The sequence below is a fragment of the Haliotis cracherodii genome, unplaced genomic scaffold, assembly GCF_022045235.1.
Source record: "Haliotis cracherodii isolate W230 unplaced genomic scaffold, xgHalCrac1.p SCAF_1, whole genome shotgun sequence".
In the NCBI taxonomy this organism is placed as follows: Eukaryota; Metazoa; Mollusca; class Gastropoda; order Lepetellida; family Haliotidae; genus Haliotis; species Haliotis cracherodii.
In genome coordinates, this window is record NW_027266264.1 from 64,875,344 (window position 1) to 64,898,467 (window position 23,124).

At 37.6% G+C, this 23,124-nt stretch overlaps 1 protein-coding gene across 3 annotated transcripts in view; it reads left to right on the forward strand.

Annotated features, from left to right (window-relative positions):
* LOC139457661 (sodium/potassium/calcium exchanger 2-like) overlaps nucleotides 1-23,124 on the forward strand; it is an 80,397-nt gene that overhangs the window by 14,203 nt on the left and 43,070 nt on the right. Inside the window, exon 1 of one of the 3 annotated variants that reach the window (XM_071239113.1) lies at nucleotides 10,403-10,588. The exons of 1 other annotated variant lie outside the window; for it this stretch is intronic. The gene's annotated coding sequence lies outside the window, so the exon portion shown is untranslated. Of the gene's footprint in view, nucleotides 1-10,402; nucleotides 10,589-10,627; nucleotides 10,707-23,124 lie in introns of those variants that run through there. One more of the 3 variants, XM_071239244.1, reaches the window with a different exon arrangement.

Genomic DNA, 23,124 nt, shown 5'->3' on the forward strand with positions numbered 1-23,124 from the left:
TGTGTGTATAGGTACGTATTCATTATTAACTGACAATATGGTTCATCTGTCGTAATTTTAAACCGAAAAACATAAATACTAAGAAAGATATAAATCTCAGACGTTATCTACATTCAGTAATTATTTTGTTCTTTTTATTATTATATCCTTTTTATTTGTTCTTTTTTTGTTCTTCAAATTAATATTCTCTCACATTGCTTGTTTGTTCCATAAATAAAGGCCCAGAAAGCATGTTAATTGAACATGGATGAGGAGAATTTACCATTGTGGTACTAAGCTATTGTAAAGTGACATTTAAATTTAATGGTTGCCATATTCCATGATAGATGAAAACACCTCCCAGGTACTAAAGTCTTAATGTCCCTGACGCCCTCTGACAGTATCACCTGTATGGGACACAGACAACTCCCAAAGTTAATTATTTGTCCTTTCTTCCAAAAAGATAATTATTTCATACAGCATCATGTTAAAGGGCAAGTTCACATGGAAATGAACCATTTTTTCTTGTACTTTTTCCACATTAAAAGTGTTAACATAGAAGTGTCATAGACAAAAATATAAAAACATCATATTTAATTAACATATTTATTGCACTAAAACGATTTATATTTTTCACATTTACCAAGTGTTCTATTTCCATAACAAAAACACCATGGCTTATGTCCCTTGCAATATGACGTCATTGGTGCCAATTGATAAACATTATGACGTCATCATGCTTTGTTAGAGCCGCTTCACGTGGTGTAGGTACAGTTTTGTGATTCTAGCATCTCAGATGCCAGCCAGAATTGTGTTATGCTGAGTCACCACTGCGCCGGAGTGTGTCGTAGACCATGTTGTTTTACCGCAAACTGGTCCTTGATATCTTTTGCGTTGAGAATAGACAGGCACCCAGTTGAATTGGCACCAATTACGTCATAATCCAAGGGGGATAACTCAGGCCTATTTTGCTCGTAAAACGAAGGCCTCATAACGGCATATCACTTTCGTACTGTTGTGAGCTTCCTACTTTCACTGTGAAAAAAAATGAGTGTATATTTTCAAACACAGATACTAACTAATTCTAAAATTGAGTTTTGTTTAGAAAAAGAAAGAAAGTGATTTTTGCGTGTACACTTCCCCTTTAATACTTTTTTTGTGGGTCACTTAATACAGCTTATACGGTACAGCACATTCCATACTAGTATTTCAACAGATATGAAACATTCATGATTTGATTCTCAGTAGGCCTCAGTAGCATTGCAAGAGTCAATTATTATTTATTTATTTATCTCTTCATTTAGTTTCTCTGTAAGCACCGATTTCACAGTTTTATCAAGGATCCATCCGGCCACTGTTGGACAAATCAGAACACACAATAAATTATTTTTCTAATTATGCATTTTGTGTGTACAGTGTTCTACAATCTGCAGACTATTCATCTCTGCTGAATCCTCTGCTGCAGTATTTACTACAAATATATGGTAACCATAGCTACAGAATATTCTGAGTAGTCATTCTGATTTCTCACTCGCCTAACTCTTATTCAGTCTTGTAAAAACGACTGTGATTTAGAATTTATTGAAATTTCAACTAATGTTAACATCACTTAGCTTTCATCTCAAACCTTTTAGATAATAACTGCTTGTTCCTAGATCATTAAGGTTTTACTTAAAGATGTCAATAGCTTCATTTAGCCGTGTACTCCATTACTTAATTAGTGCAAAAAATGGCAATGTTTCCCATAATATGGCATCAACTATTAAACAGACTTTTTCATAGATAAAATCAATTACTTTATGAACACTTTACCAAGAGAATATTCATGTCTTCTTAACGTAATAATTATTTATTGTGTCTAATCAGTAAAGCAGCCTAACTCCAGTGGATTATTGATGTTGTTAATGCTTCATTAATGCACTGATTCAAAGTTCATTGTATAAGCTAGAATCGACCTGGTCTCAGACTGGTGTGTAAGCTCTCAGTCAGCTTGTGTAATAAGGAGTATGGTAAGCCTCTTTGTGCCCATGGAAAACCCATAAAGGAGAATACCTTTCTTTCACCACACATAATCTTGATGAACCCGCAACTGCTCGACTAGTTTTAGGTCGACTTCTGTTAACAAATTAGAAGTACTTTGTTATAGTTTTTATATGGTTTGTTTTAAATAGGAGTTGAAAATAGAAAGAGTTTCGGCCTGGGTGATATCCCTGATAACAGGTATGTAGACATACAATGTACAAAAGCAAGTCATGTGTTATTGGTAGAGTGGTCTGGAGAATTTTGAGAAGTGGGTCGTTCAATGGCAGGTCATGTGTTATTGGTAGAGTGGTCTGGAGAATTTTGAGAAGTGGGTCCATCAATGGCAGGTCATGTGTTATTGGTGGAGTGATCTGGAGAATTTTGAGAAGTGGGTCGTTCAGTGGCAGGTAATGTGTTATTGGTGGAGTGGTCTGGAGAATTTTGAGAAGTGGGTCCATCAATGGCAGGTCATGTGTTATTGGTGGAGTGGTCTGGAGAATTTTGAGAAGTAGGTCCATCAATGGCAGGTAATGTGTTATTGGTGGAGTGGTCTGGAGATTTCCCTCATGGGTGTAATGTAAAACACATTGCAGTGTCCCCAGCCATGATGTTGCTGGAATTGGGCTGACAGCTGTATGACATTACACTGTCTCACTGGGAAGGTTGGATGTATATGAGGCAGATACTAATATTCTAGTTGGAAAATGTGTTTTTCTTACAAGCTGTTCATCACTCATAGAAATGTTGTTGTAGACTAAGGTTCATTCAGGACTTTTGTGGGCCTTCCTGTTCTTATTGTCTCTTCCCTGGTAGCAAAATTGACCTGTCCTCCATTTACATTTGTCTCATGTTCAGTGGTAGACACTCACATGACAAATATATATATTAAGTGTCATTATAATTAATATTTATTTAAATCAGGGAATCTGTTGGTCCAAACAACTTTAATGGCAAGCCAATTGCCCCAACAGTATTCTAAAAACAGCAATGGTTTATGATAGTTTTACGATAGGATTTAGTATAAAATTTACAGAAAAAAAGTATACCAAAGAAATAAAAAAATGTAAGTAGAATTTGACACACAAGGAACTATTCAAATTTATTGTCATCTCATCATGGTTTTTGTAGTGGTACACCCGTCCTAATCTAAACAGGATAAGGGTGATTGACCTGTCTGTCTCTGTCTTCCCATTCCTAGATCAATCTGCCACTGCCAGATTTCGGAATGACCCTATAACAGAAATCAGTGCACTCAGGACTGTCCAAACTTTGTTACTGTTGTATGTCTTGAAAGAGGCAAGTCTTGAACCCAGAATTGTTTTGAAGCTCGGCAGGAATTCAGATCAGATGTTTCAGATAGGCATCCTGTCCACACTTCACACATAGATAAGATGCAAGTCAGGTCATAAAAGGTCATGAATCGCCCTTGTCTTGCTCTTATTATCATAAGGTACAGCCAGCCTTCTACACACTGTCATATCCCGAAATTTCTCAACCTATGGAGATGGCTGTGTTTGTCTACAACAGCCATGGGAGGTAACTCTACCAGTTACATTTCCAGTGCAGATTGGTAAATGGAGCACTTGAGTATGTTTGATTCACTCGGGCATTTGCGGCATCTTTAAAAATCCTTCTAATTGAAACATGCCTAGGCCACTCCACAAAGCTACAAATTAACACTGTAGGTCCATATGTCACCTTTCTGAGGCTAGGGAGAAAACTGACTTTTAAAGTCCAATTTCACCCTTGATGAACTAAGCTGGAATTATGCAGTTATATTTTGGCTGAACATTGTCAAAATCGTAATCATGTAATCGTGCCACTGACTATCACTAGAAATAATCCCTCCTAAGATTTTGTCATTGTACCCAGACAGTGTTACTCCTATCAATCACTGGTTTGTCTGACTTGCTTGTTGATGTCATGACACAGCTGGAATTTTGCTCACTGGAGTGTTTACATAACGCAACACAACACAACACAACACAACACAACACAACACAACACAACACAACACAACACAACACAACACACTCGCTCGCTTGCTCACTCACTCACTCACTCACTCACTCACTCACTCGAAATATGTTTGGAAGAGATTGAACTACTTTTTCAGATTAAACCCAATCCAGGCTAAGCTGCTTTACCTACCAACACCTTGAGGCTGGGGATTGGTCTGCCATGTTGAAACAACCATTTTGTAAGCCTCTTTGTGGGCAGGCCAAGGTAAAGGAATATATGAAACAGTAAACAATAAACCAATATATGATAAAAAAAAATTGTAATTAGAGCTTCAATGAGTTACCAGGTATTTGGGTCGGGTTAATTTCTTATTTTAAGTTCATCACCTGGATGTGTGGTCATATGACTTTGTCATCTCTCATCCTTTGATAGAATTTGTTTGTTGACAGCATAATGAATTGATACTGTAGATAATCATATGCATACTGCTACATACTGCTGAGATGGTCCTTCCAAGTTTGTGAGTGATCTGTCCCTTTCATATTGGTATTTCAGTACTATCACTGCCTGTAGCCTTAGTGTGGGAAGAATGCCTGGAGATATGCTGGTGTTATACATATAATGATGCCGGGAATGATGCCAGGATTGATGCCGTGAAAGGTGCCGGGAATGGTGCCGGGATTGATACCGTGAAAAGTGGTGGGATTGGTGTCGTAGGGGTGCCTCGAATGGTGGTGTTTATAATGCCGTGAATGGTGGTGGGATTGATGCTGTGAGGGTGCCTTGATTGGTTGTGTTTTTAATGCCGTGAATGATGGTGGGATTGATGCTGTGAGGGTGCCTCGAATGGTGGTGTTTATAATGCCGTGAATGGTGGTGGGATTGATGCTGTGAGGGTGCCTTGATTGGTTGTGTTTTTAATGCCGTGAATGATGGTGGGATTGATGCTGTGAGGGTGCCTTGATTGGTTGTGTTTTTAATGCCGTGAATGGTGGTGGGATCGATGCTGTGAGGGTGCCTTGATTGGTGGTGTTTATAATGCCATGAATGCTGGTGGGATTGATGCTGTGAGGGTGCCTCGAATGGTGGTGTTTATAATGCCGTGAATGGTGGTGGGATTGATGCTGTGAGGGTGCCTCGATTGGTGGTGTTTATAATGCCCTGATTGGTGGTTGGATTGATGCTTTGCAGACCATTATGACGTCATTGGTTACAATGATGAAACAATGCAATTACATCATTAATCTGTGCTTTTGCAACTCATGACACTACTTATTACTGTTTACAAACAGAAAAAGTCGGAAGAATGATTTTGGATGAATCTCATTAAAATCAGATCTTAGTTCTCGCCAGCGCTGACCAAAGACCTGAGGACATCTAATTACCTGTCACACCTGAACTATATTGATCAAAGCATTGTCAGGAATGGAGTTGTGTTAACGCCGCTTTGTTCCATTTATGTCATGGCTTGACTGCTTAATGTCAAGGAAAGCACGAAGTGGTGAAACCCACAAACATGGGTATGGTGCTGACAAACATAATCGGGGCAAACCAGGAGTTGAAGGCACAGTCATAGGTTTCTAGCTTGCCCAAGGGACGCAACTCTGCACAGCAATTGCAGCACCTTTGAGGACTGGCTCACCTGTGCCCCGTGGAATGGCAGTCACCGGTTTGATACTAGTGTTGTAAAAATTGAAGATACTGCTTTCTGATTGGCTTATGTGGACTTATGTCGTTCTGATGTGACCCCTTATGGGATGTCCTCAGATCTTTGTTCAGCCAAAGATCTGATTGGAGATTGGATTTGGGATGATAAATAGAATCTCACCCTCATGTCTTTTGATATGACATATATCGATAAATGTTTTAAGACTCATCAAGCCTTGGTATTCTAAACTTTTATTTAATGAGTTTCGATAAATTTGACATAAAAAGACATGAGGGTGAGATTCTCAATATAGTTTAAGTACAGTATATGATGACAGCGCATGACTGTTGACATGATGTGGACATTGTTAGCTTCCCTGCACATTTCTCTGTACAGATCATCACGATATGGCTGAAATACTGCCGATGTGACATTAAATATTAACTCACTCACTCACTCACTCACTCACTCTGTACAGAAGACATTTCTTCATTCCCACTGGTGTTTATTTTGTGTGGATGATAAAGAAAGGACTACATTCGTGTGTGTCATGTTTATCTTATATAATGGCTACATGTATCATTACAGTGGATCAATGTTAAGCCTTTCATATTATGACCTTTGACTACAGCATGCTCACCCAGGCCTTCTGAACATTTTTCACACCATAAGTAAACATGGTAAAGGTCTTGTCGCATCAACACTCACAACTGTACAGACCTGCGAACAGGAAGTGTATTGGTGACTGGCAGATGGCTAACCATGCTACTCTGATAGATGTAATAAAGCATGATAATAACTGATTTACATGACTGCCACTGACCAATCAGATTTCATACAGTGTAATAATAACTGATGTACATGACTGCCACTGACCAATCAGATTTCATACTGTGTAATAATAACTTATTTACATGACTGCCACTGACCAATCAGATTTCAAACAGATTAATTCTAACTGATTTACATGACTGCCAATCAGATTTCATACAGATTAATAATAACTGATGTTCATAACTGCCACTGACCAATCAGATTTCATACAGTGTAATAATAACTGATTTACATGACTTCAACTGACCAATCAGATTTCATACAGTGTAATAATAACTTATTTACAAGACTGCAACTGACCAATAAGATTTCATACAGATAAATAATAACTGATTTACATGATTGTCACTGACCAATCAGATTTCATACAGATTAATAATAACTGATTTGCAAGATTGCAACTGACCAATCAGATTTCATACAGATTAATAATAACTGATTGACAAGATTGCCACTGACCAATCAGATTTCATAGACTGTAATAATACAGGCTTTACAAATTTCATTGCTTTTTATTTTTACACAATGTATATGTCTTTCATGAAACAGTAGGAAATATTTGATTAGCAAATGTACTGATGCAGAACGCGATGCAGTGGGTAGCTACATTGTCCTTTTGTTAATACTGAATCCCTTGACAAAAGATCAGATTAAAGACAGCAGCAACACTGATGACAGACGAGAAAAAAGACAAACAGTGACTCAGCTGAAATAATGATTAAACGCCAGAGTAAGTGAATTGCGTTGTCCCACACGGGAGCATTTATCATCCTATAGAGTACGACAAGAGGGTTGATCATGTTCTGCCGCGGAACCATGCGGCTGCCACTGCTGGGAAAACGATATGTTTAAGAGACTATCAATGATCCTGGAACACATTTTATCATTATTGCAATCGCTTTTCAATTGTCCTGTTGGGAGGATCGGGCAATTACTGAAATTATGACTGGCATATATCCTGTCTCTGAGTCCATGCATAATGTACCTCTTGGAGATAAGATACTCAGGATAACAGACAATGTTTAGTCAATACCCAGGGGTTTTCAGACAAACAATAACTAGTCTGTGGCTGTACCATATCATCCCTAATAAACACTCGATCCAATATGGATTCCTTAGCCTTTTTGCGAACACCTGGTGTCATCAATGATTTTTAGTGATCCATTCATGTATTTTTCGCTTCTATTTTCCCTTTGGAATCTGATTTGGCAAATAACCAAGACTGATAATCTCTGGCAGATGCTCCCCTAAAAAAAATGATAAGCAATAAATATTTCCGTAGAGCTGTCCATCATGTTGTATATGAAAGTTATTTCTTTATATGACACCCCCGATTATGTTTCTAGGTTTGTCAGCACCATACCCGTGTTCGTGGGTTTCACCGAAGTGGTTAACGTCTGAGACCTGCATCACTTCGGGCTTTCCTCCCACATGAAGCTGACATGCCGCGATATAACTGGAATACTCTTAAAAGCGGCGTTAAATTCAACTCACTCACTCACTTTATATGACACTAGACTGTGAACTGTTCAAGTGTCCCTGATTGGTTGGTAATTTTGTGCCCTTTATCCACTGACCTAATCTCCATTCCTTCTATTCATCACCTTCAATGTTGATGTCAGCCACATTGATGTTCTTCCTTCATCTTCCTTGACCTCAACTCAATCCAACTCATCAGCATCTCTTCAGTTCCTTCATCCTTGGTGTCAGCTTTGTTTTCTGCCCTGAACTCATCCCCAATCCTTCCTTTCTCAGCATCCCCTTTATTCTTACTGTCTGCCTCTATCTTCCCCGATCTTATCCCTTTTAACCTTCTTCATCACCTTCATCCTTGATCTCTTCAATGTTTATGCTCTTCTTTTGTCCTCTGCTCCATAGTCATCCTTGTCACTAACATTTGTGCTTTGCCTTTTTTCTTCCTGGTCTTATACAGTCAAGTCTCGTTAATCCCGACGATCGGCTTTATCCGACACTAATGATGAGAACCGATTAAATCAGTGCTATTTAGACCCTTTAATCCGACAGTCTCGCAGTCTGACTCCGACTCCGACACACCTTATTTGCAACGAATTACCGAAATCGCTCATTAATCAGTCTCGTTAATTCGACACAGTGATCTGTGGTCATCTGCCCGCGAGTACACAGCCTGTGTTATGGTGCAAGACGAGTCGGCTGGTAGCTGCATATTACAACGTCTGCAGAGATAAACTTGCTTAACAATAAACAATTGAAGTTTAAATAAAGAAAACAGGATTAATCACATGCTTAGATGACCTCAATCTCATTAAAATTCAGATACAAGTTCTCGCTATCGCTGAGGACATCCCATTACAGGTGCACGTGGTAACATCAGAACAACCTTTTGCGAACTATGACCGACAAATGAAATAACTAACAGGAAGTTAACATTAGCCACTTTGAAAGCAGCTTTCTTAGCTTTGCGGTACCAGTTTCTAACTTGGGACTTCCATTCCAGACTATGCTTTTAAAAGTATTTTGAATAAGTCATACAGTCCGTAACAGTTGTTTTGTTTTGAGCTTTAGAAGTTGCATGATTAGAAAACATATTCCGTTAACAATGTAACTTAACAATATGAATACTGGTATTTCATTTATATTTTTTATTACGTGTTTGTATTGTTATCTATCGTGTAGTTGTCCGATTTTCGATCATGCACGTTGATACTACTTGATATTGTTTATCTGACATAATCATATGCAACCAACAATGTTGGATTAACGGGACTTGACTGTACTCAGTTGTCCTGTAAATGGAATATTGCTGACTCACTGAACCACATTCACTCACTCACTCATCCCCAGCTCACCCCTCATCATATTTCACCCTCATCCACTCATACATTTTCAACCTCCCCTCAACCCTCCGCTCTCGAACCTTCAATTCCCTTCATCACAAATGTGTTGCCTTCATCCTTCCTTTCACAGGGTGTCACAGGGCCATTTGACACAGTTGAACCAATCAACTCAACTCGAAAGGGTGCACAGGAATCACGCACGAACGCACGAATACGTTGTTAGCGTTGGGCGTCTCAACTTGCGTGATTACCGTGCACCCTTTCGAGTTGAGTTGATTGGTTCAACTGTGTCATATGGCCCTGTGACGCAGGGGTAGCACCAGCAGATGGCTGTTTCAATGAATGCTCGTTCCACCCGTGACGAACAGGTCTGGTTGTTGATGAAATATAGTGATAGCTAAATAGACAGATTTTTTATTCATGCACCGATTGTCTTTAAATGTAATATCCAGTTATGTATGACTGTTTAATAATCTCATACCAACTTTGACTGGGAGTAGGTCCAATTTTCTTCAGATATTGTAGTAAACGTCGGTACCCTAAATTACCTTCCAGACTATACAGTTCAGCATCACATAGCTGGAATAATGCTGAATGTGGCATTAAACAACAAACAAACAAACAAAACACTATCTTTATAAGTTATCTACTCTCTAAAGACCACACGCCAAAGGCTTGCCCATTTATGTTTACATGTACTTAAAGTCTATGACAACAATCCATGCATTACCCTTGCTCGAAGCATGTATATACTGAAGCCTTTTGCCTCCAGTTTCTGTGTCATGTCCTTAGCTTAACATGTCCTCAATGCCTGACATGGCAGTTTGTCACTGAAAATGGCCTGGTCATAATGATTAACTATTTTCAAGTTACGGTATGGCTAGTATTCAGTGGGAATTGATCTGTCTGAGGTAATGTCCCAGCCTTTGGAAGTTGTGACAAACACATAGCACCAGGCAGACCAATGACTCGTCTCTATGCCAACCAATAACAGGTACATGCACACAGATATTGATTCACCTTGAAAGTTGATGATGAAGAGTGACTGTTACCAGCCATACAGGCAGGTACATTGTAGAAAGGATATAAACCTACCCACTATCTACAATAGGGGATATTATTTCAGGAATAATTCCTTTCCTCTAAAAAATAAATAAATTTTTGATCACCTGCGCCATTGTTCTATCAGTCGATATATATATAGATATATGTCTGATGCATTGTGGGACTGTCTTCTCAGAGCGCCTTGTAGCCAGGAATACTTCACTAAGTGATCAGTCGTGCAACCTGGTTGGCAAGTGTAGAAGTATTGGACAGACTTACTGATGTAAGTATTATTCTTGTCATGTAAACAGTGGCGGAGGTACTCGGGTCAGTGTACAGAGCCGTGGATTCAGGGAATACGTACGCACAGCTGTCCGTATTGTTGACAATGCTACCTGCAGGTAGGTTTAATCAGGATCTCCGTGGTTTCGGAATTTGAAATAGTGCCTTACTATGTTCCTGACATTTACTATGATCTTGTGACATTTATATTTTTTAATCCCTTGGAATGAGTTTTTATGGACTAAATATTATTTAATCATTTCCACAGAATTTCATTATTTGATTTCCTGCAGAATGAGTTATTCCAACTCTTCCTTTTCATGTTTTGTTGTTATGAATAGTTCTATTTTTAGGAATGTGGATTAATAACTGGAACAGTTCCTTGTCTAAAATCTGCCACAGTGGGAACTGTTGGGCCATGTTTTATGACTTTTAATGTCCCAGTTGATTTTGGAGAACCCAGTTGTGTAACTGTCTTCAGTTTAAATTCTTCTTTCAAGCTTTGTAAGCATGTGCTGTTTAAACTTTGTGACATGATGTTGAGATGAGACAGATTTAATGATTGTAAGGAATTGATTTTAAAAAAACTGGATCATGCTTTCCACTAACCCTAAAATGTTGAAAAGTGGAAACAGCATCCAAAAGCAGTCTTGATCTTAATTTTGGTGAATGAAAATTGATATGATCACCACAATACTTTTGGGGTACAATATATTAAGATCAACAAACCTATATAAAACTGTTCATATAACTTTAAAAAAAAATTAATTAAATAATTAATCTGAATTGTCTTTTTACATTTTGCTTTTTTTGGCCCATGTACCGGTACTGACCAGAATTTTTCAGAGAAATATCTGCAAATAAAGAAAAGTCAGCTGTAACTTTCGTGATATTGAGATCCCACAATTGCTTGTGATAAACAATAGTTGTTATGGACTCGCATGGCTAGTGTGTGTGCGTGCGTGAGTGTGTACGTCAGTGCGTATGTGAGTGTGTGCATGAGTGCGTGCATGCGTTTGCATGATGAATAACATCAGATGCATGGGTAGTATTAGTTAGCCCACTGCTCAACACCAGATTTGTATTGTGCAATAAGACAAATGTACAACAACAAAAACCAGACCTAGTTCCCTGGGCAAGTATTTCAGCACCTATCATTGTAAATGTTTGCCATATATAAGTGGGAAAACGTCTTAAAATAAAAAATCTAAGAGACAATATTCTCTGTTAATTTTTCTCTAATCTCACAAACTTACTTATACGTTACACATTAAATCCACATGTTATACGTATCTAGATTTAAACCTATTTTATTCACTACTCCCTATGTTTATGTAAACCTTCCATACATTTCAGCTCCTCCTGTAGGTACTGGTTCCTTAACAACTGAGGTTGTTGTTAGGGATAGCCAATAACTATCTATAACAATAACTCAATGTTGAAAGATTATGTTCGTCTGTATGATTGTTCAATCTGTTAAGGTATCAAACATAAGAGTTTTTAGACACCATTTGTTTTATTTATTCTAATATATTTGAGAATCTTACATTTATCTCTGAAAGAAAGATAGGAAATCAGGATAATGAACAGGATAATCTAAAACTTGCAATACTGTATTCGATGTAAAATGCTGACAGCCTGAACTGTTTATATACGACATATATTTTCCAGAATTTAATTGCCCATAATTAAGGGTGCATATAACACACGAGTGCGTATTATACACGAATAGATAAGTCTTGTGTACATTGATCAATCGGAAGGGGTGCTAATTTGGATTGTTCATTAGCCAATATATTAGCAAATATCGCCGTGGGCTGCTTATTAGAACGGGGCGCTTATTACGTCGAAAAGGTAATTTGCGGAATGTAAGCAAAGACAAATGCTTTCCCCTATGCTATAACAGCATCAAACACATCTTTTTTTAAATGTTACAAAGAAAAATATGAAACCTCTACATAGAGGCAGGTTTAATGAAGGGTAACAATAGATCTTGTAAATATAGATGGTTTGCTTATTATTCACTATTTTGCACGGATGGCATCAGTCTGTGGTATGTTGTATCCTGCAGGATTAAGTAATTATTTGATAAAATGTTTTTTTTCTCAAGACCCCACAACAATAGTTCAGGTATTTTGTATGGTGTCCAGTCACAATATATGAGTGAGTGAGTGAGTGAGTATGGTTTAACGCCGCTTTTAGCAATATTCCAGCAATATCATGACGGGGGACACCAGAAATGGGCTTCACACATTGTACCCATGTCGGGAATCGAACCCGGGTCTTCGGCATGACAATTGAACGCTCTAACCACTAGGCTACCCGACCGCCCCTCACAATATATGAAACAGGTATCTAACTGTATGCCCTTGGACCGAATTAATATAGCAATGTTTCCTGTGTGAATTATGGACAAAAAGACTTGATAATAGAATGTCTTCATAGCATATCCTAGCAAGACGAGAGTACAGAATCTCTAGTTATTGTTTCTTTATAACCTGTTTCTTGGATAGATGACAAATCCCCTTCATCTGTTTTGCATCATTTTTGTAACAGTCTTCTTTTGGCCATAACTTTTTTTTGCATTTGAGTGATACATGGTGATGCGGTGATCATTCTTTCGTTAATACTTAACCTTGAAAATTTGAAAAAAATAGTTTGCAATTTAAAAAAGGGCATTACCTTGACCATAATGAGTTTCCTTCTTTCTTGTAGAATCTAACTAAATCTCTATGTCCAGGTATGTTCATTGTTGGAAGATCATGATTACTGTTTAATATGTATAGAAAATATATTGTAATAAATAAATAGCAAACAGCAAACACCGATAGGAAAGCATTGATTATTATTTCTTCAAAAGCTGCTGTTAACTTTTTCAATACATATTAGTTATAGAATTATTTGGGGGCAGTCGGGTAGCTTAGTGGTTAAAGCGTTCGCTTGTCACGCTGAAGACTAGGGTTCGATTCCCGAAATGGGTACAATGTGGGAAGCCCATTTCTGGTGTCCCCCGCCGTGATATTGCTGGAATATTGCTAAAAGCGGTGTCAAAACCATACTCACTCACTCACTCACTCACTAGAATGATTTGTTTGTATACAATATAAATGTAATTATCCTTCATACAGATTTTTTTAAAAACACAACTTGTTAGTTCCTATTATCATGATTATCTTCTTATGAAATGACATGTATGACTGTGCAAATGAAAAATTGCCAACAGATTAATTTGAACTTTATGAAAGAAATAATTTTGTGTTAACTCTTTATTAAACTGAACGCATTAAGTAGTTACAAAACAAAAATATACATGGTTATCTATGATCTACAGTACAAGCAACAGCACACATTATTACCTGATTCTGTTCATAATTTCATCCGGGTTAGAATAGGTCTTCAGCAACCCATGCTTGTCGCAAGAGGCGACTTACGGGATCGGGTGGTCAGGCTCGCTGACTTGGTTGATGCATGTCATTGTATCCAAACTGTGTTGATCAATGCTCGTGATATCAATCACTGCATTGTCTGGTCCAGACTCAATTATTTACAGACCGCCGTCATATAGCTGGAATATTGCTGAGTGCGTTAAACAACAAACAAACAATCAAAATCCTTATGTATGGAGTGTGTGACGTCAAAGGCAGGAGTCATTCACCCTCTGGTTGCTCTCTGTCGTGATACAAAAGCAATTGTTGAAAAAAGGAAAGAAGATTGACTTGGAAATCAATACTGGTTGGTAAATCTTATCACGTCCAATATGATCTCTTCACGGTATCTGCAGCACTCTGTGTAGTGTTGTGGAGGACAACTAATGGAGCATACTTATGGCCACAGTGCGTGCCGTCCCTCTTGTAGTCCATGCTGCTGCTGCTGCTGCTGGGCATTCCCCCATCCCAGGTGGGTAACATAGACAGACCGTCACTGGGTCAGGACTTATATGCTCTGTGATCTCAGACTGTTACTGGATAATCTACCTATTACTCTGTGATCTCAGACTGTTACTGGATAATCTACCTTTTACTCTGTGATCTCAGACTGTTACTGGATAATCTACCTATTACTCTGTGATCTCAGACTGTTACTGGATAATCTACCTTTTACTCTGTGATCTCAGACTGTTACTGGATAATCTACCTTTTACTCTGTGACCTCAGACTGTTACTGGATAATCTACCTTTTACTCTATGATCTCAGACTGTTACTGGATAATCTACCTTTTACTCTGTGATCTCAGACTGTTACTGGATGATATACCTTTTACTCTATGATCTCAGACTGTTACTGGATAATCTACCTTTTACTCTGTGATCTCAGACTGTTACTGGATAATCTACCTTTTACTCTGTGATCTCAGACTGTTACTGGATAATCTTCCTTTTATTCTGTGATCTCAGACTGTTACTGGATAATCTTCCTTTTATTCTGTGATCTCAGACTGTTACTAGATGATCTACCTTTTACTCTATGATCTCAGACTGTTACTGGATGATCTAGCTTTTACTCTGTGATCTCAGACTGTTACTGGATGATCTACCTTTTACTCTGTGATCTCAGACTGTTACTGGATGATCTACCTTTTACTCTATGATCTCAGACTGTTACTGGATAATCTTCCTTTTATTCCCCTTTTCTTGGATTTAAGGAATTTGTTTTGTTTTTGTAAACATATCTTGTTGACAAAAAACATTATAGGATTTGATAGTGCTTTACTTACAAAGTTTTCTCTTTATTGGAATATTTATATATTGACATCAATGAATTTATATGTGTCTTTATGACTTCATTTGAAGTAACTGCAGATATGTACTTTGTGAGGCCAAGGACCTAAATTATTTAGGTCTGTGGTGTGGTGTAACATTAAGTGGCAGTTTTATGATTGCTAATGTACATATCGTTAAAACTACTTATTGAAATGACATTGTAGCAAGATATCAATATTCATAAGAAGACACTATGTTGAAATACATGGTAAAAAAAACATCGTCAGTACTGGCATAAATTCAAACGTTGGATGACAGTATAATAAAGGATGTAAGACAACTTTGCATTGCATTGTGCACATTTTAACTTCATATTGTCTGCATTTATACAAAGAATTGAACTTGGAATACAAAAAAACGATATGGCCTCATAATATCAAAAGTCAGTTAGAAATTAGTGAAAATATGTTGCATGGCAACAAAATATAAATGAATGTCAAATTAATATCATAATAATAGTTAATCAACTGAAGTGCAAGTCCTACACCACTAAGCAGCATACATGATCGTGCCACGGACGTAATTACTTTGTTGATGAATCGCATGGAAGAATTCAACTCCTATTGTGCTCATCCCTAACCTTCCAACTTACTTATCCTGTATCATTTTTAGGGAAAACTGTATTGTTAAAAATGTCATTTAATTCCTTACCTGCTGGTTAGGTGCCCTTTATATATCTACCTTTTTTCTTACCTCCATGATATAAATTTCTCAGAAATACTCGAAGCTATGATTTTGTTCAGATACAGTTCGAAACAGCATTAATCCAAGGTCACTCACTTACATTCTTCAAAACAAAATGGTCAGTCAACAATCTTAACTAGATAAACCGATTTTGGCTTGGATGACAGATATGCTCTTGTTTTTGAAAAAAGGAAGAAGACAAAAATGGATTGATTGGCACTTCCTTGCCCATGAGTGAAGGTAAATGTTATGTGTTCCGGTCAGGGGTTGGGGGGGATGTTGCACACGCAGCAGGAACTTAGAGAGTTTTTCAGCAGCCACAGTAGCCTTTCTACTCTGCCCAAAAATTGGGTTTTGATTGCCTCGTGTCATGTTTGTCTCATTTTCATTTGGCTTGATACACCATGCACAAGTCATGCATTCCATGTTTGCTGTATGGAAAGTTATTCATGTATTATCAATCCATCATATTTCATGCTCTGTAAAGTTTGTCAAGGTGTTTAACTGCCGTGCGTCTGCACCTGATGCCACGTTTGCCTCTTTTTACTTTGCCGAGGTACATCATATACATGTCTTATACTCCTTGTTTGTTGTATGGGGAGTTTCTTACGTATTATCATTTATTACATTTCATGCTGCACACTTTGCCAAAGTGATGTATCGCCTTGCATCAGCATCCCACTATTATTAAACTAGTACATAGTTTATGTAGTTTAGTTCACTAAATAATATTGCGCCCGATCCGAGTTGTTGAAATTGTTTTCTCCCAACCATTGGCACAATCCCACCTGAAAAGTTTACATTTAATTTCCTGCAAGTATATTACCGTTTCTCTACAAAATTGATCGGATACAGATAAGATTCTTATATTCCCTTGACTGTTTTGGCAGCAGCAAGAATCATAACGAATAATGACTCTCATTTTTATGGCCGAAGTAATAACTCCTACTTCACCTGGCCTGTGTGTTACAGGGGCCTGTTCAAGGGCTCTCTGAGTAATTGGCTCACATGACAAACTCCAGCCAGCCTATTTATTATTCAAACATTAGAATAAGATCTCAGCCAATCAATGTCCAAGAAAGCCATTTACTGCGGATCTGATGTTGTTTCGCACATGAAGCTCTGGCCTTAATCCCTGTATGGTCGGTATGCAGTATGTTCATTACCTACATAACACGGTGCAGCCACAAAGCCAGGATTTGGTGATGAGAATCGATTACATTAACACTTGAGCATAATAACCCTGGTCTTGTGGTGTTTTATGCTCCGTCACAGTGCTGAATAGCTGTACCCGTGAAACACATATTTATGTTGGTTCTTAGTACCGCCGCTGATCAAGGTTTTATAATGTTTTCTCAAGTTATCAAGTGTCCTTTCACTGCTGGAGTGGAAATATGGTCCTGATATGTGTGTGTTTTGTGGGTACTTGACATTAATTGAAACGTTTCAGTGCGTGTTTATGCTGTCATTATTCCCTGGTGTGTTTTATGTTTATTGGTCAATATTTCTGTGTAAATACTTGATAGTGAGTCATGAATATGTTGTCTTTGAACAATGCAGTATGAAGGCTTTGAATTTTTTATGGAAATTAGTTGTAGTGTATATGTTCGACTTCATTGGAGGGACATTATTCCAATGATTAATCAAATTATAAAATTTGATTTGAATAACAAAAATGTTTGATTGAACATATAATGTTTTAGATTCTTATTGTGATTTTATTGTTGTTACAAAACTTTTATTTTCAAAAAGGCATTTTTAGGAAATTAACCTTGAAGTAGTTTTTATGATGTTCTATATTTTGTCTCCATCATTGGGTCAAATGACAAAGAAAACGTGAAACTAATTTGGTCTGACCTTGTGTAAAGAGAATAAACAGATTTCAAAACCAATTTCCAAATTAATATCCCTTAAAACATTCAAAATTATATTTTCATCTGTGAGGGTGTTACTCCTTTACTATAAGAGGGTAGTTTCATTTTCAATTTTATATACTACTCAAAAGACGTTGAAGAACACCCAGTTCTTTCATATTTTTATAGCCAATCTCATTAAAATCAAATCTTAGTTCTCGCTTCCGCTAAACAAAGATCTGAGGACATCCCATTACGGGTCACTTCAGACTGACCTTGCGCGAACTTTGACCGGCAAATGGATTGACTAATCAGAAGGGAGCTTTTTCGTGCTTTACGGCACTAATTTCAAATTGGCCACTACCCTTTGAAACATAGTTTGCAGGGTTAGAAACTAACATTTTTTGTCCACTAGTCCTTTTAATGATAACATATAGCAAAACCCTTAAAATGGGCCAATTTCTACTAGTCCTTAGGGTACCTTTACTATTGGGCAGTTTGGTAAGGACTACAGGACTAGTGCCAATTTCTAACGCTGGTTTGACAAATTCTCGATTACAAATTTGAAACCTGAACAAAAGAACATTCTGGAATAGCTAATAGATGGTCGAGAGTGTATGGATTCTGTTGTTTAACCCTTAACCATCGTTCAGAATACCCCTTGTTAAAGTTTTCGAGGTTGCATGATCACATTCCGACTGTCACTTTCATAATCTGGTAAGCGAAGCTCTGATTAGTTGGATGAAAGTTTGTTCTGACGTGACCCCTAATGGGATGTCTTCAGATCTTTGTTTAGCGGTAGCGAGAACTAAGATCTGATTTTAATGAGATTGTATTATAGCTAATCTGACATGATATGACAAGTTATCTATATTGATATGAAAGGATTGGGTGTACTTTAATTTCTTTTTAGTGGCATATATGGCATGACAGATTATCTTTAAAATATGAAAGCATCCAAGTTTTTCAAATTTCAGAAACACATCAGTGATGGTTGTTGGTTTTGTAAATATGTTTCATTATATTGTATTGTATGATATTTTCTGTATTAATATAAGATTCATGGAATTGTTATTGATGTTTACAGAAAGTAATCTGGAATTGATATATATCTTCTCTCACAGTCACATTCATGTTATTTATCTCTCCGACTCGTCTGTCATTACAGTCAAGTCTTTAATGAAATATATGATTTGTTGACAGATCTAAGGGTGTGACTGTTTAGCCTTAGAAAATAGGAATTTTTAATTTGCTGACATTTGTAAGATTTGATCAGACAAATGATTCATAATCTCACACTATATCTTCACATTGTAGTTGGGACATCTGTTGTTAGGTATTTGTGTTCACTGCACAAATATGCATGTTTTTTGTTTTATTTGTTAGTAAGTTAGCACCTTACATAGAAATTGTGATGTTTCTTTAGAATACAGACAAAGGTTTATTCATTTGTGTTAAAAAAGTTGAATGATTTTACCTTTATGCAACACTGTTAACACTGTGAAAGATTTCCATATGGACCTCAATTGTACCGTGAGAGGTTGGCGAAATAGTTAGTAAGTGCTCCTATCATAATGGAATGTACATTCTAAGATGCTTCGCTAAGGATCAAAGGCTCCAATAGTGCTTTGTCCTGTTATAAAGAACCCCTTTGAGTAACGCTGTAATGGGCTGACGTCATGGCGCTGTTCAGTTGACCTCCCCCTGATCTTATGTATCCCTGGTTAATGGTTCCATCATTTCCTATTTGAATAAAGTATAAATAAAGCGACAAACATTTCAATAACCATAGGCAATCTGTCCATTGTACCATTCCGAATGTATCATGAGCATGTGGGGCGGTCGGGTAGCCTAGTGGTTAAAGCGTTCGCTCGTCACGCCGAAGACCCGGGTTCGATTCCCGACATGGGTACAATGCGTGAAGCCCATTTCTGGTGTCCCCCGCCGTGATATTGCTGGAATATTGCTAAAAGCGGCGTAAAACCATACTCAGTCAGTCAGTCAGTCATGAGCATGTGTTTGTGAATCACTATCAAAAAGTGATGACACCAGGTCTTCAGGGGGCACTGGTCACAAACAGGTCGTGCTTTGACAACAATATCTAGACATTACTAAACGGGACTGGACAGTTGGAAATCCTGGAAAGTTTTATTCAAATCCCTAAACTGTCAAATTCATTTGAGGATAATCTTCTCTGATTCATGGAATCTTTTACAATGTGTAGTTACAGGTATGGGACATTATCTTACCTCACACTGGATGCTGGATTCTGATTGGCTGACCCATTCATATTATTTCAATGTGCCCCGCTACATTTCATAGGTCTAATCGTATACTGAATTAATGATGTAAGACAACATTCTCTGGAAGTTTACAATATTTTTCGAATGAAATTGATCTCGGGGAATAGTTCATAGTTTGTTTTATGTTGTCTGTTTTTTTTTTATGAATGTGAAAAATGAACAAAGTTGAAAAATGTCTGACTGTGGTATTCCTACCTATTTGAACCAATGCATGCATAAGACATACCGTATTCGATGTAATAAGCGCCCTGCTCTAATAAGCGCCCACGGCGATATTTGCTAATATATTGGCTAGTAAACAATCTCAGTTAGCACCCCTTCGAATTGATTAATGTACACAAGACTTATTTATTTGTGTATAATACGCACTCCTATGTTATATGCACCCTTAATTATGGGCAATTAAATCCTGGAAAAATATATCTGTTGTATGTAAACATTTCAGGCTGTCAGCATAAACCACAAAATTTACAATCTTTCAACTCAAAAAAATATTCTACTAAGAGCCCCCCTAATTTTTAGAGCACCCTGGGCGCTTATTTTGTCGAATACGGTACCTGAGTGCAATATAATAAGGTGTGCAAAAGATAAATTTATTGTCCACCAGCCCCTCGAGTAACATGGGTTCATGTACCCTCGATATCAGTTCATGTACCCTTGATATCAGTTCATGTACCCTTGATATCAGTTCATGTACCCCAGCTGTAGAAACTAACAGTTTCAGTCCACTAGTCCTTATAATGATAACATATAGAAAAACCCTAAACAATGGCAAATTTCTACTAGTCCTTAGGATACATTTACTATTGGGTAGTTTGGCAAGGACTACAGGACTAGTGCCAATTTCTAACCCTGGTACCCTCGATATCAGATCATGTACCCTCGATATCAGATCATGTACCTTCGATATCAGTTCATATACCTTCGATATCAGTTCATGTTCCCTTGATATCAGTTCATGTACCCTCGATATCAGTTCATGTTCCCTCGATATCAGTTCATGTTCCCTTGATATCAGTTCATGTTCCCCAAGCTTACTCATACTTATAAACCTCCAGTGACGTCATCCTATTGTTCTCCAGTCGGGTTAAATCTCACAAACAGAGATGTTATAATAGGATATCCTTGGCATATGTGCTATGTAATTTGTTATATTATCCCCAGGGATTTTATTAATACAGCTTCCATTTACATTGTAACATATGAATGTTTCTTGTGAGAAATATATTTTGTATTTGAACACAATGTAATGAAATGTAAAATCAAATGAAAAATGTTTTCTTTATATTCCCAAGGATCAAACATGTAATCTTCATATCTGTAGCCCAATGAGTGTACCACTAGGCGCTGTTAAATCACAATGCTATTAAGAATGTATTTTTCAACTACGATACACCAGAAACAGATATTTTACGCCTCTTTCCTAAGGTTCATGGAAAGTATGTTTGAACATAAAATGTTGTTTTGGGTTTCTTTTTTTTAGTTTAAAGGTTAGATAAAACACTTCTCTTTGGGACAAAACTTAGGGGCTAACATCCCTCGGTTTTATCACGTGGATGCGGGTTTTAAATATCATAAAAACCCTTGGACGTGCTTTATCCTACACATAAACTGCCATAGAGGGTAGGTACCTCAACCCATTGCCCAGACCTCCAGTACAGGAGGACATCTTGTCATATCCCTTCTTTGGCCATGGGTAATACACTGTACATGAAGCAGTCTTGTGCTGTGAGAGGGTTTAAGCAGTATTTATGTTGCCGTTCAAATGTTTGTAAAATAATTATGAACTATCATACTGTAATGGTCAAACTAGAATTAACGGCTCTTAGAACACGCTGGTCATGTTTTTAAGATTTTTGTGAAATTCTTGGTTTGTGAGGGGCGAATAATTAAAAATTAAACAGACATTATATATCTTTTGTTCCTCACAAAGATGTCTGAGCTTACTGGAATGTGAGCAGTCTCCTTCAAATGTTTGATTCTGATAATATAACTATCTGTGTGAGGATCTATCACCACCCTCATAGAAGGTCGGGTCAGGTCAACAAACCCTGAATGAACATTGGCTGCCCATTCTAAATTCATAGGGGTAAAGGAGCATTCAGACATTTTGATCGGTAATAGCAAAGGCAACCGGCCACAGATATACCCTTGATAATCCGTGCCTTTTGAGTGGTGTTGCAATGGCGATCAGAAATGACAAGATATCCTACGGCTGGGACGAGTCCAAATTTACTACCCGGGTACCCCACACCCCTTTTACCTGACCCTACCCGGTTACCTGCTGTTGGTGTCAAGAGATAGGTACATAATATACGATTGGGAATAGTTTGACTGTAGCCCTGGCAGAATGTATTTAGATACACGTATAAAACGATGTGGTCATGCATACACTGAAGTTGACTGAAGTTCTAGCTATGTTCAAACATACATAAGTCAGAAGGAACGTGTTCATAGTCATGAAGAAATGCGAACATTAGAAACTTAAAATTGTCGTGTAACCATGTAGTTACATAGTGAATTTTTGTCATGAAACAATATATCACATGACTAACCGCGGGTCCGGGTAGTCATGTGGGTACCCAGGTCCTACTCATTACCCACCCGACACGAGTACCTGAGTTACCCGTCCCATCCAAGGATGTACACACCATCCACAATACAATACAGCTTTATTGTTTGCATTCAGAACTTGCATTTTTATTTGTTTTCAAAATACAGAAATCAGATATGATTGTCCATTATTCGCTCATACCAAGACTATAGAAGCTTCAATGCAGAGTTGCTGATAGGAAGCTCACCTGACACGACCTCCCATTGAGCTGTCATTGGGTGTGATATCGGAGTCCAAATCTGATTTTCATGAGGTTGGATGTGTAGATGTTCTGTAATGATACATTTACATGCAAATATTATGCTGGAAAAAGAAAAACTCAA